Genomic DNA, 18,209 nt, shown 5'->3' with positions numbered 1-18,209 from the left:
AGGGACCTTAAAGACCATTTAGTTCCAACCCCACTGGGATCGTTTACTAAACCCACTGGTTTAGTCCCCACATGGACTAAACCAGGCTGTTCAGGTCCCCATCTAGCCTGGTCTTGAACACTTCAATCAATCTCAAAATTATTTGTATGTTCCTGTAAACCCAATGACCACAAATTTCCTTTATATGAAAACATTATTTTATTTCTTTTATCTTTCAAATTCTTTCTAATAGGAAGTATTTTGTATTTACATTCTCCGAGCATCTGAGTGAATTCCTTAATTCTGCTTGGCTAAAAGTCTAGCTGAGGCCTAATCAATCATTAGACTGAAAATCTTAATAGCAACAAGTATTTGGAGGGAATTTGCCAATTCAATTTGCCACTCAGTCTCACAGCCTTGCCCCAAGCATTGGTCAGGAGGGGATTTTTCCAAGGTTCCCTGTAGTTCAACAAACATTAGAAATTATTTTTCTATCAATCCCAAAAAGAGAAATGGACTTTTCTTCTAAAAGGGAACTAAATCACATACTGCCTTTCTAGTTCACTTCTTTAATAACAACAAAACCAGCTACATAAAAAACCATGCTGGAAGTCGGAGTTTGTTATTTCTACTTCTTCAACACTGAATTTTGTCGAATACCAGAGTTCTCAATATAACATTTGTCAGCTACCTGCTGCTCCAGAACAGCAGAGGGAGCACAAAACACTTTGTTTTCTTTTAATTTCTTGGTGATGGTGAGATTAACTTAAAAATGACAGTCACAAAGTTTGCTAGAACCCATTGGTCATCATCAAGTTATACATTTTTCTAATTCTCTGATCAGAACTGTTGCTGATGGTATCTCTCATCTCCCAAAAAATCACACACAGCTTGCAGGTACTGCTTGTTTTCATCAGGAAATCTGTCTAATCTCTTTATATTTGGCTTGACTTTTATTTTTCAGCCAGACTTTAGATACCACACCTTTTTATCACTACCTAAAGGTCCAAGTGGCAAAATAGAGCTATGTGAAATTTTCTTCAAAATAGACTACCTTGGCTGATGTAATTCAGGAGCAAGTTAGCATCACGATCTTGTCAATTCAGTTTTTATATCTTTTCTGTGTTATACAGCTATGTGTGTGTTCTGCAGCTCTTGAAATATCTTCTTCCAGCTTCACTGCCTGAGGCCACAAGTGTGCAGAGCAGTTCTGCCTCCCAAAGAATGTCAAACATAATGAAAAAATGAACTTGCAAAAGAGCTGATTTTTGTGTGCCTTCCTGCTTGTTTCTTCTGCCTGCTCTTTTTGCTTTCCCCTGTTCTACTAGGTTTTATTTTCTGCTTTTGGAACTGTATCCAAAGCTTCCTCAGAATGAATTTCTCTTAAAAAGCTTCCTCATAATGAGGCTTGTCACACAAATGAATGGAGCATTGCTGAACACTCACTGTGTGGCACAGGCTGACTCAACCTTTCGATGCTCGCTCTCAGAATTAGCATTCTCCTCTAACAATGGTTTTCATCCCTTCTCTTTCTGCTGCTGAAGATTGTGACCTGATATATTCAAGAAATCACACTCACAAAAATGAATGGAAAGTATGAGGATTAAAGTGAAGGTTAACCCCACAGAATAGGAGAACTTTAAAGTCAGGATATCTTCCTTATCCGTTGGAGCTAAGTATTATAGGAGAAGCAGGAGAGTGAGTGATCTTGAATTCAGTGCCAAAGGTGAAGACAGCTTTCCTCACAATGGGCAAAGCCTGTGTGCTTTAAGGGTAACTTCAATGAAATTGCTTTATGGCTGAGGCAAAGGGGCTTGGGCCACAGCTGCTTCACCACGGAGGGCAAAAGCGCTCAGCATCAGCTGAACTACCCTTCAGACCTCTGAGCACCCGAATCCTGGAGGAGAAAAGGTGTGAGATGCCTGCTTTGAACTGGTGGATGCTGGGAGAGTAGAGGCTAGGCTTGAAAGCCCTTCTGTCAATTCGTTGAAGACATTAGAAGTAAATAGAATAAAGGAGAGCAGCCTCACTGTTGGAGTTCAGAGAACTGAACAGTCCTTGCTGGAGCTCACAACAAAATTATTGATGCTGAGCAGCCCTAGGTGCTGTGTCTGCCCCAGAGTGCAGTGAATCTTACAGGTTCTGGAGAGTTTTTGATGGCAGGCTCCTTCCCAAAGAGGACACAGTAAAAAAAAGAGAGAAATTTTATCTGAAATCCTGAATTTCCAATTTTGCATGTAATCTTAACCTTCTAAAGAAAGGAGACAAAGGGAGGAGGAGAATGGAAAGGGAAAAGGGAAATGTTGTCAAGACTCCAGCTCAGCATAGTTGAAATGTCCAGTAGAATGGAAATTTAGAATTTATTTTTCTTTTTTTTTTTTTTTTAATAATCACAAGAACTTTTCTATTTAAACCTTTAGAAATTATGTGTCACTCCCCATGCTGATCTGGCAACTTGCTCTTAGGCTTTCAGCCAGCTATCCCCAGTGCTAGGGAAGCCCCACCTCAACCAGGAGCCTGTGATGTGTTGTATGGGATGCATGACATCCTCTGCTGTCAGTGTAAAAGTCTGATGGCTACACAAGATCTTTTCATGTCTCGGCTTCTTTTGCTTAATATTTTGCACAAGCAAGCAGTCTAGAGGCAACTGTGTATGGCAGACAATATCACATTTCTTCCATGAAGTTTTAATCCCAGTTTGCACTGGTGACCTTGCACAATCTTTGAAAACCTCCACGCAGGCTTTGCCCATTGTTTCACTGATTAAGCTGATGGACTGATGGTTTTCTGCTTTCTATGCAAAAAATGCGTAACACCTTGCTTGATTACAGATACAATTGCACAGAATTATTAGCATTATGGAGCAGAAATTATGAAAGGGCAATTTATGATCATCTGGCTCCCAGACTATTGCACTTTATTTAAACAAGAGATTGTTTTGGGGAAGAAAAATAGGATGCAGGAGCAGGGTAGCTGATGATCTCATATTCAATTCCACTTTAGGCAAAAACAAAGCATGCAAAATTTAGCCCAGAATGATTAACATTCCTGGGGTTATAAACTATACTGAAAACCAAATGCTATGAAGGAAATTATTAGACAACCTTAATTAAAAACATCACTACCAGCTCTCCACATAATAAATGCACTTGATCTGAGGGAAAGAAAATGAAGTTAATGGTGAATAAACATTTGAAATAAAAGGAAGATTTCACAACCTAATGCTGGAGGAGGTCTTCATCCCTCCCCATAGTCCCTGCAGCTCCATTTCAGCTAGTGGTGCTAGATAATCAAAAAACCACTAAAATTGGGAAAGATATACATATCCACCCTGTTATACAGAGGAAAAAGTAAAGCAGAAATTCCCATTATGTCTAAGTTAGATGAGGAAGGAGAGGGACAGAAAAGGCAGAAAGGCTGGACTCCCTGCCAGCTGGAGGAGGCAGATGAGAAGCTGGGCAGGGAGGGGAGCTGACCTGGCACCCCTGTTTGGGAAGGAGCCAAGCCTGGCTGCAGCAGTGAGCAGGAGCCTGACGGGAGCATCGGGCAGGTGGAGCCTTAGACAGGTCCAGGCTGGCTGAAGCAGAGGTCAGGCTGAACAAATTTGATTAACTTCTCCTAAGAAAGGACAATGACAGCTGACAGGAGTGCCACAGCAGACATAATCTCCTTGGACTTCAAGAAGCCTTTTGCCATGGCATGGCTTTGAAGGCTGGGTTTTAAAACCGGTACTGCTGGCCAGATTTTGCTAGTTAAATCAGCATCAGAGTGAAGCAGGGATGTTGAAAGCTCATTTAGATTTCATGCTAATCACCTTGGCAGTGACCCTTTAAAATCAAAAATAGTTTTAAAATAGACTTTATACTGCTTGCAGCTGTAAGTACTGGCTATGCTTACCTAAGCAGAGGAGGTTGACTTTAGTCAGAAAGATGAGCTTGATAGCTTTAATTAATTCTTAATAAAAGAAAAATAAAACAGATGAAAAAGCAGCCAGCTCAAGAACTTAGAAGCAAGCCAAGAATTTCATGCTTAGGGTTGGGGTCTTGTAAGCACAAGCATCAGAGTAAATTTATTTCCATGTGTGAAAATCAATAACCTTTGTCATGGTAATTAAAATTGTACTTAAAAGTATGACTATTTTCATTGTGGGATGTTTTGCCTGCCCGTTTCAGTAAGAGTTATATCACCACTGGCAGACAAGGAAAGTCCTAGGCTGCACACAGATTGTAAAGGCACAGTGGCATTGTTCTCTTATCAAAGTTTGGGCTGCCCAAGTACATCCTATGTCAGGACAGCATCTTGCAGCTGTTTCATTAGAATCATCAAATCACCAAAACACCACTGGAAAGGGAGCATTGAAGGTCTTTTAGTCAAAATCACAGCACAAAGCAGGACTGTAGCCACTGTGGGATCAGGTCAGCTCTGTCTTAGTCTAGCTGGGCTGTAAAAAACTAATTTGCAGATTTGACAGCCTCCCTGTGCAATGTGCTCCTGTGCTGCACAACCTACACATCTTTGCTGTTATTGTTTTGGTGGGGTGTTATTTTTTGTTTTGTTTTTTGTTTTGTTTTGTTTTGGTTTTTAATTATTATTACTTACCTATAGTGCTTAATGTCCAGGGATCCCTGAAAAATAATTTGAAGGAGGGAAATCTTTATAAAAAATAGACTCATCATCTTCTATTGTTCTCTACCTCAGAAGTATGTTAAGCCTGGATTGTCAGCACTGAATAGAATTTGTTGTCTCTTGTTGATTTCATCCAGCCTATTAATATTGTTGGTGGGCTTTTCTTGGTTGGGTTGTTTTTTTATGTTGTTCATACTTAATTAGTATAGTGCATTGTCTTGGGGCTATTTGAGGATGAAAAACAAGACTTTAATGATAAAATACAGGAAAAAAAGACAGGCTACTCTTGTCAGTGTCAGCAAATAAATAGCATTAATCTGTCTTCATTACTGCCATGCGTGGTGTAACACAAGAGCCCAGCAGGTGGGAAGAAGTATAATATCTTTTAACTACTCCACAAGTGCTAAGAATTAAACTGAAATTTAAACTGTAAATTTTTCTTTGATCAGCAAAGAATTGTGACAGTCATTTTGTCTCCAGAAGCTTTCTGACATCTTTCCATTAGGATACTGAGGGAGTGCAGAATGTCTGACCTGACCTGTTGTCACCAGTTCTCAATGGGAGGCGCCTCACTGCCATTTGTGCCTTTGGAAACTCTGCCCTGTTTTCACTGTGGAGTGGGATGCTCATTCCAGCTGGACTTACATCTCTTCCCTGCTATATTATTTAAAAATATGAAGTTTTAATTAGCACATAGTTATGTTTTAGAGTGCTTCCAAATATGTCATGTCCTTAAAGGCTTTCAGCAAACGGATGTTTGGTCCCCCCCACCTCAAAAATGACTTATCCAAGCAATCTGTGCCAAGTGTTTCTGAGAATAAAGGTTGAACACACGCAAATAGATTATGTGGAAGTGTAAATCAGAACTGTGCAATTCACTTCAGTGATTTACCTTATCTGAAGATCTGGACTATTAGTTATTGGAAGCCTACCTTTTTTAAAGCAGTTTTTTTAGTCACTGTGTCATCTAACCATCTGGCTCCAGTTTCCCTCGGTATGTACTTTCAGGCATGAATACTAGGAAGCTTTGTTAAATATGCAGATTACTGAGCCAGTGTGCAGGGGATGGTGATAGAGAAAGCTTTGTTTGCACAGCTCGTTTCTTTGCAAAGCTATCTTGGTTAAACTTCATATACCAATCATAATGGATTTGATTTACTGGTGTCTTTACAATGGCTTTAACTACAGTTGAAGATTTTAACTAATGGGACGAGGGGAAGAATATCCTGGCTGTTGTGATCATCTGCTACAGCAGCCAGTCTCACTGTGGAGGCAACAGAGAGATTGTTTATGGAGTGCTTATGAGCTTGGCCCCTTTTGACAGAGTATTGCTCTGGTACATCTCTGCAACACATAGGTGTGATCTGTTTGGGGAAGAATAATGGCTATTAAAGCACTAGCCCAACAAAGTGCACATCATGGACTATTTGGAACTCTCTTTTTGGACAGTGCTCGTGTTAGTGCTGCCTCTCCCAGGCTGTGTGGGCTCACAGATAGCAGCTCTCACTCCCAGAGCAGATGCTTTGGCTCCCACTGCTCCACCTGACAAGGAGGTTGAATCAGCATCTTCACCCTGCAGAGCTGATATTCCACACTATTATCACCGAGTCAAAAGCAGAAGCTCTGAACCCACAGAGATCTCGGTTACCTCTAACAGGCTGCTTGCCAGGGTCAGCAGAGCTCCTCAGCCCCAGCCTGAGATTCATAACATGCTCCTTCAAAGAGCTCCTACACAGGGACTGTAATTTTCTTTACTGCCACAGAACAGCCTCATTTATAAAGGAAGATCTAGTGTTTGAACAAAGAGTTCTGTTCTCCCGAGGATATGATTTTACCCAGCACAATATTTCCTGAGGCAACAAAGTTATTGACTGCAATACTTTATGTTGCTGCAGAAAGGAAACCTCTGTAAAATAACCTTTAATTGTCACCCTGCTTTGTCTTTTTTGTATCTTCAGGTATGCATTTAGAAGGGGCTACAGGATACAGAGCAACCTTGAGGAGCTTTGCAACCAGACCACTACTTTATCCTTTGTTCCTGGTGAGATTTCTCCATTCATCAGATGTGGTCCTGGAAAGGGATATGTGCTTCTCCATCTCTACAGTCCCAAGACACTGTCTCCCCTTCCCCAAAGCAGTACTCTTGCCATCTGACATTCCTGTAGCAGGAATTGCCTTAAAGTTTCTCAGCTATCTCAGCTGTGAGTATGTCACCACTCTTGGTGATAAAGCCTGAAGCCAATTCACTTAACTTGATTAGGAATTGAGGGATGATTTTTAAATGTTGCTAATTAAAAATAAAAAGAAGGTATCTGCAAAGTTTTTCCTATAACCTCAGTTTTTGGTCATGTCTGTGATATCCAATTAGTCTTGACTATCTCATCAAGGTTAATGGTATATAAATGGCTGATTTTAAGTTCCTTAAGACTGTCCTTAGAAAATGTATTTCCTATTGCCACTGCAATTTTTCTGTCACCAGTGTAAGAGAGTTATTGAGTTTCTGTAGCTTAGATTCTTACATATGTGTTACTAATTCATTGAAAGAGATGTATCTTTGTGTGAAGAAAAATACCTTAGATCCTGTTAAGACCCTCTTCACCCCAAAACCTGTGACACTGTTGGAAAGTCTCTGGTCTTGACATGGGCAGCTGAATTTCCCAACTCAGCATGTGCATCTAACAAAACCTATCGTCAGCCAATTGGAAGTCTGATTTTTGAGGACCATTGAACACTGAATATTTCAGGGAGCTGCAATTACAGAAACAATTGTGTTAAATAACTTTGGACTGATGGTGTGTGAACATCAGCCCTCCCAGCTTCCCCTTTCTTATTTTGGTTGGAATCTGACAGTGCACAGGGTTATGTTAGGAATACTTTAGGGAGTGTTGATACGCCTCAGAAATTCTGTCATTTATTCATCTATCTGTGATTTATGCCTGTGTTTTATGCCTCATATTTGCAGTTCTATTTGATGTTGGAAAGAAGAAAGGCAGGGTATGTTTTAATGGAGGTGAAGCATCTTAAACTCCCCTCACATAATTCCAATTCCACTTTCAGTCATAGCAGTACAAGTCAGGAGGCACAGCATGTTTCACATTTCTGTACTGCTGGACATATGTCAAATACAAGAAGCAGTTTACCTAAGACAAATAACAGATTGTATTAGAAAACCTGCCTTTGTTTATTAACCATGTGAATTGTTTATTTTGCATTTTTATTTGGTACAGTGGAAAGTGATAACATTTGTATTACAGTGAGACCAAAGCTTTCTACCCCTCCTTAGGAGTCCTGTAAAGCATGTGAACAGCATTAACTATTTGTTCTGAAACTGCTCAGTTGATGCCTGATGCCGGTGCACGTGTTGTGCTCTCATGTGTTGTGCTGGTCACTGTCACAGGAAGGCTCAAGGTCCCCTCACCCAGTTATTTGGAGTCTCAGCACAGGCTGGGCATGAACAGCCCCAGAGCAGCCCTGGGAGAAGGACTTGGGGGTGCTGGTGATGAGAGGCTGGACATGCCCCGGCCGTGTGCGCTGGGAGCCCAGAAACCCCCCGTGTGCTGGGCTGCATCCAAAGCCCCGTGGGCAGCAGGGCAGGGAGGGGATTCTGCCCCTCTGCCCCTCTCTGCTCAGACCCCACCTGCAGGGCTGCATCCAGCCCTGGGCTCCCAGCACAGGAAGGACAGGGAGCTGCTGGAGCCGGGCCAGAGGAGACACCAAGGTGATCAGAGGGATGGAGCAGCTCTGCTGTGAGGAAAGGCTGAGAGGATTGGGATTGTTCAGCCTGGAAAATAAAAAGGGCTTCAGGGTGACCTAATTGCAGCCTTTTCAGTACCTGAAGGGAGCCCACAAGAAAGATGGAGAGAGACTATTTACAAGAGCCTGGAGTGACAGGACAAGAGGGAATGGCTTCAAACTGAAACATGGCAGGTCTAGATTGGATATCTAGGAAGAAATTTTTTACTGTGAGGGTGGTGAGGCCCTGGCACAGGTTGCCCAGAGTAATTGTAAATGCCCCATCCCTGGAAGTTATCAAAGCAGCCTGGTCTAGTGGAAGGTGTCCCTGTCCATGGCAGGTGGGTTGGAATAAAATTATCTTTAAGGTCCCCTCCAACCTAAAATTTTCTATTATTCTATGATATTATATACAGGTCTTGTTCTTGTCTCTGCTAACACTCTGGACCAAATACTACACACTGATCCTGGTCTAAGTTTTCGACATATGATGATTCTTCAAATGCCTGTATAGGGCCTCAGGGATCTCCCTTAAATTCACAGATGAGCCTATACATGACACAGCTGAGTGCACCTGAGTGAGGCCAAAAGCTGCCACTGGCTTGATTGTCTTGCCATGATTACAGGTAACCCATCCCAGTTGTCTACCCAAGGGAAAATACAGTGCAAACATTGCCTAAACCCTGCAAGCAGCCAGGTGATCTCTGTTTTAGAACTGAAAACTTGCTCCCTGCAGTGAGCACAGAAGAGGCTTGAACTATTTGATACCTAATATGAATATTAAATGTAAGGATTAAAACCAACTATGTAAACATAAAGTAATATGGTAGCTTTAACAGGCCCTTCTCCAATCCTACCCAAGTACAGGTGGAAATGCAGACTAAATTGTGCAAACCAAACCTCCACAAAATAATACATAAATGGTGATGTATTGTGACAAGGTAGTTAACAGAGTGGAAAGACAAACACCTGTCTCCTGCATATGGATTGGCAGGTACAACGAAGACTTGGAGTACATGAGGGTTTATGGAGAAGTTTGCAGAATATTCAGTGTGTAAAACCTCTCCCCACTCCTATTTCTAAAACTGGACCTTTTCCCAATGCTGTTCTAAAAGGATGAAGGAAGAACTGATTGAGGAGGACAAGGTAGTTTCTTGTATGCCTATTTGGCAGTACAGAGAATTTATATGCTGATCACAGAGTGAAAATTATTATGATTTAAAGTTAAGATGTCTAGAAGTGAGAACTGGAAGGCCCACAGGGAAAAGAGTGAAGGAATGTGAAAAGAGAGGCTGTCATTCTAACAAGAAACCCAGAGATAATAAATAAATAAATAAATAAATAAAATCTATTACATTTGGATGTGTTCTATCATCAATTATTAGATGACCTAAAACCAACATGTGATAAAAGAGGTGTTCTATGTTGATTATTTTTTTATTATTATTTTTCTCTCTCCAATATTGCAGAAATAAATGCTTATTTAAAAGAGGGAGAGAGATATTTTAAGAAATTGCTCTCAAATTTTCTTGGAATTATATCCAGACATTTGAATAGAAAATAGAAAACATATCTTTCTCCATTTTTGGCAATGGTAATATGTCTTTCAGATGTGCATACAGTAGAAGCAATGTAGTGGTGAATCAAAGATTACATTTAAAATTAAGAGTACCACTTGTGATGCCTTTGGAAGAAGAGATAGTCAGCATAATAGAATGGTAATTTGTTGGGCTGAATTTCTGTTCTCATGCTTGAATGTTATTGCATCCTTTGAAAAACTCTCATGAGAAAGATTTGAAATTAGAGAACTTCTAAGCCCTGCACAAATAATTTAAATAGTGTCCACTACAGATAATAACTTTGTCACACTTCTGCTGACCCTTTTGTCTTAAGTTCTCAGGTGCAACATCAGAGAAGGAAGCAACAGGAACAGAAAATTCTTTCTGGCAATACCAGCACTTCTGCTTCAGTTCATCTTCAGTTCACACTAAGGTGAGCTTGGGGGGAAAACTTTGTACCTCTGCTCACTATGAATAACCTTTCAAAGGTTTGTTATTCTTAAAGGGATGGGATCAAGTGGTTGAGTGCACTGGTAACAAAATTGAAAACTTCTCTAAATATAAGTAGTTTAAGCTAAGAATTAAGTTTTAATTCTACTTAATTTTAAGTGGAAATTCATCATCCATTTAAAGCCCTCCTTTCTTCTCCCCTGTACAGAATTAGATGCATGGCCAGCTGAGCTGCATATGACTGTGCACAGGATTTCCAGTGCTAGGCTATAGGTCAAGCCACATGCATATCACTGTTTGGTAAAACCACTGGAATATTTCCAGAGTAGGATTACCCCTGGTTCTGAGAGAAAATAGATGCCTGCAAAGAGCAATGGGGTTTTGAGCAGTACAAACCTATTTGTTTTCAAGTAGGTCATAGATGGATTTTTTTTTCCCCATGGTAGAAGAGCACAGGAATATGGACCATCTAGGTGCTAGTTGCTACGGTAACCATAAAATCACATCCTCCAAAACCTTTCTATTTAATTATATACATCACTGACTAGCTAGTGGAGTAAATTTCTTTCTTTTTCCTTCAAAACTCCAGACTGGAAAGGAAAAAAGGCATGTTCATTGCAGTTTAACCTTTTCTTTTCACAGATATTTTTGGGAAGAGAATTTTTTCCTTCTTGCAGGCATTTTCTAGCTGATGTTCAATCCAGTTTTATTGATATCATAAATTATTGCATTGGGCTGTAATGTTACACAGTTAAGGGTTAGAGGTTTGTCATTGTTTCTGTGTATTTATAGCCTAATTCTCTAGACTTCTCCTTGATATACATGATTTGTTTCCAACCTCATGCTATTTGGGCTATATTTCACCTGTGGAAATACCTGCATTGGGTTGAAATCCATATCTGCTTGAAGACTACATGAAAAACATCCCCTGTGTACAGAAAACTTTACATTTTGCCAATCAAAACAAAGCCAAGATGCTGAAACCAAAACTGAGATTGTGCAAGGTCTCAGATGGACTTTATGAACTGCTTTTGTGCACCAGGATGAATGAGCATTAAGAGCCTGTAAACAAATAATTCAGATGCCTCTTCTGTTCCTAGGGTACCTTCTTCATAAAGCAGCAATAACTATATCTAACTGTAATACCTAGGGAAAAATTGATAAACATTTTAATTTATTTCATTTCCCTACTTCTGTAGATTTTATGACATATCCCTTTAAATGTTAGCAGAAGAGATACATATTTTGCTAGCCTGGAAACAGAAATCATAGTTTTCCTTCTATTTTTTACAATATATGTAATGTAGATTAAATTTTTCTTTTCCCTCTTTCAATATTTTTCTTTAAAATATGCTGATTTTAAAAAGTAGGTGATCTCCACATAGGTATTAAACAGCCATGTTTAATTCATATAATTCTCTTCATTATTCTGATACTGTATTGCCACACCTTACCAAAAGGAATCTTTTCATATAAATATGAATATTTTCATAATTAAAAAGAAAAATTCAGGTCCCACACAAATTTGTTACATGAAGTCAAACTGCACCTACTTTTGTGGGTTTTCCAGGCAAGAGGTAACATGCTAATAATTATGTTTATTGGCTACAATAGTTTCACCAATGCAATCAAAATTGCACATTGCAAGTCATTATTACCATTTTGGTAAGTAAGTGATAGAATTGGAAGGTTTGTTGGGATGATTCAAAAAGGCAAACTCTCTGAAATCAATATACAGAATCCCTAAACAGCAGGCACCTTTAGCCAGGTGATGAATAAATACACTGTCTGAGCTTTACAGAGTGGTTTGCACACAATCTAAACAATATGTTTAAGCCTAATTCAAAATATTTTTTCTATTGGTAAAAATAATTCAGTATAAGTATAATGAAAAATAATTCAGGTCAGGAAGTTTAAAGCTACAGTGTTAGTAATATAACAAGAGAAATTTATCAAAATTAGTACCAATGAGTTTACTTTCTGCCAGAAATTAGCCTGTTGCTGTGATTAACTGTTTTTCTTCCTAATGCTAAAGTAAATTATATTAAAAAATGGTAAGTGTTCTGAAATAGATTCTTCAATTTGGTAAGCATTTTATGAATATATGAATTTGTCACAGATAGCTGGATGTTTCTAAGCACTTCTCAGTCCAGCATCATGCTTTGAGCTGCAGATGTCAATGGCAGCAGTTGTACATCTCTTATGAAATTTGGGAAATATTTAATTTTGGTTTTTATTATTATCCTACTTCCAAACCAAGGGGGATTCTTGAGTAATATGGAAAGATGCCTTCTCTCTATGTATGGAATTTATATTATTTTTATCTCCTAAAATGACATAACATCTTGGTGGAGATGTATCCTTTCACCTTTTTGAAACACCTGCCGTTAGTCCACGTGCAATTCCTTGACTCTCATGGTTCAAATTCCAGTTAAGGCTGATATACATAAGCAGTCTAGTATCTCCATGTTTCTCTGGAATTACTGTCATCCTTCCACTGTCTTTCTGGATCCTAAGGTTCAGGTAGTGGTTCAGGGCAAGAGAGAAGGATTACAGAGAGAAGAACCAGCATCACAATCCCATTTTTGGGAGGAATGGCCATGTAGGTTTCCTTCCTCCTCACATTTGTTTCTGGCTGGAGAAATTTTATGTGTTTTATATGATCTTTGCCCTGCTAAATCTTCCCTGGTTCACATTTCCACATTACTGTATGTTGCACATTTAACTTTGATGTTTGAGACGTGATCATTGCCCTCTTTGTTATCCTTAAAGCTATCTTTACCCTGCTCCCACGGTTGCATTCCTTTAATTAGGGCACTGGTGACATGTTTATAGCCCTGTGGCCCCTGGTGTCATCCTGTGCCCATGGTTTCAACACCTCTGCAATCACCTCCTGTCAGTATTCTTTCTCTTTGTTTTATTCTAAAGTCATAAATAGCTCATTCTGCACTGAGTTCCTTATCATTATATTACCCCATATAGCTGTTCACAAGCTGAAACAAAGCACCTAATAGTGACCATAATATCACATAATTATTGTTCCTGCTAAGCAAGGCTAAGTACGGCTCCAGCTAGGCCAAAAGAAGTCCAGAGAGATCCTGATGGGTGCTGAGTTGTGTTATTGTCCTAGCACAAAACCTCTTACAAATAACACTGTACAGGACAAGGCTATGGACTGCCCTAACCCCAAAGCCCTCACTTCAAGGATCCATGCAAGTATGAATGAAGTACCTACTTGCTGGTTAGCAGGGAAACAGCTATAATGCCGAGCACAGAGTCAAGAATCCTGTTTACTTAACAGTTGTGAAGTATGGAACACAGTTATAAAGAAATAGGAGAACAAAGACGCTGCTCCGGCCACACTTACCAAGAATTATCTTAAATACTCCAGTTTCTCAGGCTCCTTTGTTAGTTCCTGTCGGCTGTCCCCAGCCTGGCACACTAGAGAGAGCTCTTAGATCTGAATGTTTTCTACTTGAACAGCTAATGTTGGTTAGAGAGGCCATTTGGAACAGTTTCTTCTTTGGCCCACAGTCAAAGGACCTGGGTTTTTTTTTTCTCTTGTTTACCTACTCATCATTTTCCTGTGTGAGAGCAGCGAGACATTATACGGTGCCAAGAGGATTATGTAATCACTTTCCCCCATCCTCCCTAAGTTTACTTGATTAACATTTTTATTGCATATCTTAATTAGTAGATTCCTAGCTTTAGGCTTCAGGCTCCTTTCCTCTCCTGACAGCCTCCGTTGAACACAGTGATTTAATTTTAAAACTTCTGTAACATGAGAAATTTTAATGGTTTTAAATATTTGGTTTGTTACAAGTTTGCATATAGAGTGCTATAAAAACACATTGAGAATTTGCTTCTGAGAAGGGAAAGCTTCTTCCTTTACATTCCATTAGATTTCAGGAAACTCATTTATATGGGCAAAAAGAAAGAATAAAAATTGGACAACCTTAATGCAAGGGGTTTAGAAACAGCTTTTGTCATTGGGACATTAGAGACATGTTCTTGCAAGCATAAAAGAAAACAGAGGGCAAGACTGATCCCTGTTTATCTCAAGAGTTGCTAATGTAGATGCTTCTCTGTGTGGGCCACTTGAGGAATTGATCCAGTAAGCAGTGCCCAAACAATTCTAAATCTGAAGAAAGCAAGGCTGAGGTGAGCACAGTCCCATTTTTATAGCCATCAGTTCACTGATTATAGAACTTATCTGTAAAATTATATTGCAGTTACTTCAGCTCATTTTTTCTGTCCTGGATGGTGTTTTCTGATCACCATATTGCAACATACTCTGATTCAAGGCTCTTGCAATCTGTCTTACTAAATCCTTTGAACATTTTATAAAAAACATAACTATCTTTGATGGGGCAGAAATTTGAATTCTACAGTGACAACAGTGCTATTATATATTAGTTTTCATTCTTGCATTGTCTCCTTTGTCTCTCAATATCTCACGAGTTGGAGGACAGAGCAATTTCTAAAGGTTTGCATTTCCTTTTTAAATGTACAGAAAGTGTACAGAATTCTTCACACTTGTACTGTTTAGTGAACTTAAAAGTTCTTTTTCATGTGTTTTCCCTTTCTAAATATAGTTGAGGGAGCATCATTTGCTTCCTACAAAGGTATGGAGCAAAATTATATGTTGTGATCTGTAGGTGTGTGTGAGAGAAACCCCTTGTGTCTTCTATGCTACGAATCAGGCAGCTATAAATATATTTATCCCCAAATCACTTTGAGTAACTTCTCATATTGTTATGCCTTTAAAGGAATTCTGGGACTCTGCATATTTTTGATCCTAGGAACAACTTCTTTGCAAAGTTTTCTGGCTTGTTTTACATGTAAATTATCCCATAGGATGGAATGAGATGAACTATTGTATTGACCAAAATATGAGATGATGAGTGTAACTGGGGCTTTATTTATTATGTGACTTGTCAGTATGATAGCTGAATCATCTACACAGGCCTATACAAGCCATGCAAGAAAATCTCTCCTCTCCTCTCCTCTCCTCTCCTCTCCTCTCCTCTCCTCTCCTCTCCTCTCCTCTCCTCTCCTCTCCTCTCCTCTCCTCTCCTCTCCTCTCCTCTCCTCTCCTCTCCTCTCCTCTCCTCTCCTCTCCTCTCCTCTCCTCTCCTCTCCTCTCCTCTCCTCTCCTCTCCTCTCCTCTCCTCTCCTCTCCTCTCCTCTCCTCTCCTCTCCTCTCCTCTCCTCTCCTCTCCTCTCCTCTCCTCTCCTCTCCTCTCCTCTCCTCTCCTCTCCTCTCCTCTCGTCTCCTCGAGTCTCCTCTCCTCGAGTCTCCTCTCCTCGAGTCTCCTCTCGAGTCTCCTCTCCTCTCCTCGAGTCTCCTCTCCTCTCATGTTTGTAGGTGATTGCAGGGAGGAAAACCTGGGGACACTTATTTGTAAGCATCATTGTCCATCCATCCATCCATCCATCCATCCATCCATCCATCCATCCATCCATCCATCCATCCATCCATTCATCCATACATCCACCCCACTCTGTGCAAGGAGGTTTGTAACACCAAGACATCTCTCCAGAACCCAATTCCTATGTTCCATTTTCCAGTTGAATTTCTGGGTCTATTTGGTAAAGGTTACTCTTACTCTCCCCTTTGGGATATGTTTGTGGTGAGCTCAGCTGCCTATCTTTTGATCTGTGGGTTTATTTTCTTAGGATGTCAGAATTAGGATTTTGGCCCCTCAGTTCACATTTTGAATTGAACTGTTTCCATTTCTTTGGATTCATCCTCGCTGGCCTGTCCAGATACCTTCAACATTTGGCATGGGAAATAGAATTCTATGTCGAAACAGAGGGAAGAATATCATGATTGCAAATAATTACAAAAGAACCATTTCTATAAGTTGCAATTTACTTTGTCAGCTAATTTCACACATCATTATAGATTCAGCAGAGGAAGTATCTGAATTCTCTTGTTCATGGATGACTCATGGAATCAAAAACACTGCTTTTTATATGGATTGTGGATCATGAAAAGTGCAAAATTCCTTTGTGTGTGTATTTTTTTTACATGAGCTCAGAAACATATATTCAATAGATTCTGCAGAAGTGTTATGTTAGAAAATAATATATTCACAGGATTAATAATATCAAATATTAGTTCTGTGTGAAAAAACCCTGCAATAAATTATTCAATGAAATCTCTTTTCTCTGAGTGTAGTTTATGACAACACTGACTTGTAAAAACTGTTTAGCTGCTCAGAGTAAATCTGTTTTTTCAGAATGTTTAAATATTCAGTATTCACCTGTATCTACTACTTGTTCTGAATTCCTCAGTTTAACAAATGTAATTTGTAAAGCTTCTTTGTAATAATAATATTGCACACACAAAAACTGATATAATTACACTGGTAAAAGTAGTGATACAGCTACAATTCTATGAAAATGTCATGTTTTTCTATTAAATCATGAAATGTGTACTAAAAAGTAGCATACCTCTTAGGTTTACGAAATTAGAAGGGAAACAACTGGAAATCTAACCCATATCAACTTAAACTCAGATTTTACTGCAGGCTCTGCACACAACCACAGCACTTGAGGCTGAGAGAAACTTTCTAATGCACTGCACACATTTAGTCCCAACAGGGAGTCTAAAAATAAAACTGTTGAAATATCTAAGTGCCTCCCACAAAGTGCTGTAGATATTTTAGTAGCAGGACTCAGAGTAAAGGCATTCAGGCCTGATCCCTAACCCAGTGATGACAACAAGATTTCACATGTTACTTTGATTACACTTTGTGCTTGAAAGTATGTGGAAATGCCAGTGCAGCTCATCAGCATTTCTACTGGGAAAGGAGAAGGAAGACGGAGAAGGAAGCGAGACAGGGAGGGAGAACTACAATTATTGTGTTTGAACAAAGAAATCTGAAAGTGCCTGTAAAAAATCATTGGTGGAAGACTGAGTAAAATTATGAATTTTAAAAGAGGAGAACAATGACTATATTTTATCTTCTCTTATTTCGGAAGGATAAAATATAAAATGAAAAAGTCCATTTAAAGTCATGTGAAATTGAACCAACTATGACATTTCATATTTTTTATTAAAATTATAGGGAAAGAGACACCACACAGCAGTACCCTGAACTCCAAGAAATCTGGACAAGAGGTTTTTAGACATAGATCAGTGAGAGTTAGGAATTCATTCCTCCTACAACAATATGTAATGGAATTATTTGGCAAAATAACTCAGGTTGTTTTGAACACTGACAGTAAAAAAGGGAGTGAAGGAGAAAAAATTGAATTTGATATCCAGATTAATAATATAAATATTTAGTGCACAAATTCATGAGGTGTATTGAGACTGAGTTCTGATCAGCTCATGGTTATTTGATGAGAACTGGATCCAAGAAAGTGTGTATATACCTTAAAGTTCATTCCTTCAGGAAGAAAGGCAGAATACTTCCTCCTTATTTTAAATTTGTTATTGATAAGTGAAAAATTCTTAGATTAAGAGAAAGAAGAGAAAACAACTCTCAGTTTACCCGAGCAAGAAGAGAGCAAGAGGAACTTTCTCCTAACAGCATTTGTAAGGATGAAAGGGAACATCCTTTGTCCTTTAGCCCAGCAGGATTATCCATTGGTCAGTATGTGACCACCTGTCCATAGGTATATCTAACATTTCAGGGAATCCATTCCACCATTAATTAACTGACAAAATTACAAAGGCTAATAATTCTTCACACTTTGAGTAGTGCACTTAAAAATAAATTGTCTTCTTATTATTTGATAATAATGGTAGATTATTAGGTGTTACTACATCTGATAAAGAGCATCACAGTATGTCTCCAGTCCTTAGTGCCATATATTAGAAGAAGAGTCATGGTAAAACCTTCAGAAATT

Source organism: Pseudopodoces humilis, chromosome 2, assembly GCF_049639895.1.
Source record: "Pseudopodoces humilis isolate 2021_Gansu_Grassland_sample_001 chromosome 2, ASM4963989v1, whole genome shotgun sequence".
Classification (NCBI taxonomy): Eukaryota; Metazoa; Chordata; class Aves; order Passeriformes; family Paridae; genus Pseudopodoces; species Pseudopodoces humilis.
The sequence above is the reverse complement of the archived record's forward strand: the minus strand, read 5'-3'. Positions refer to the sequence as shown.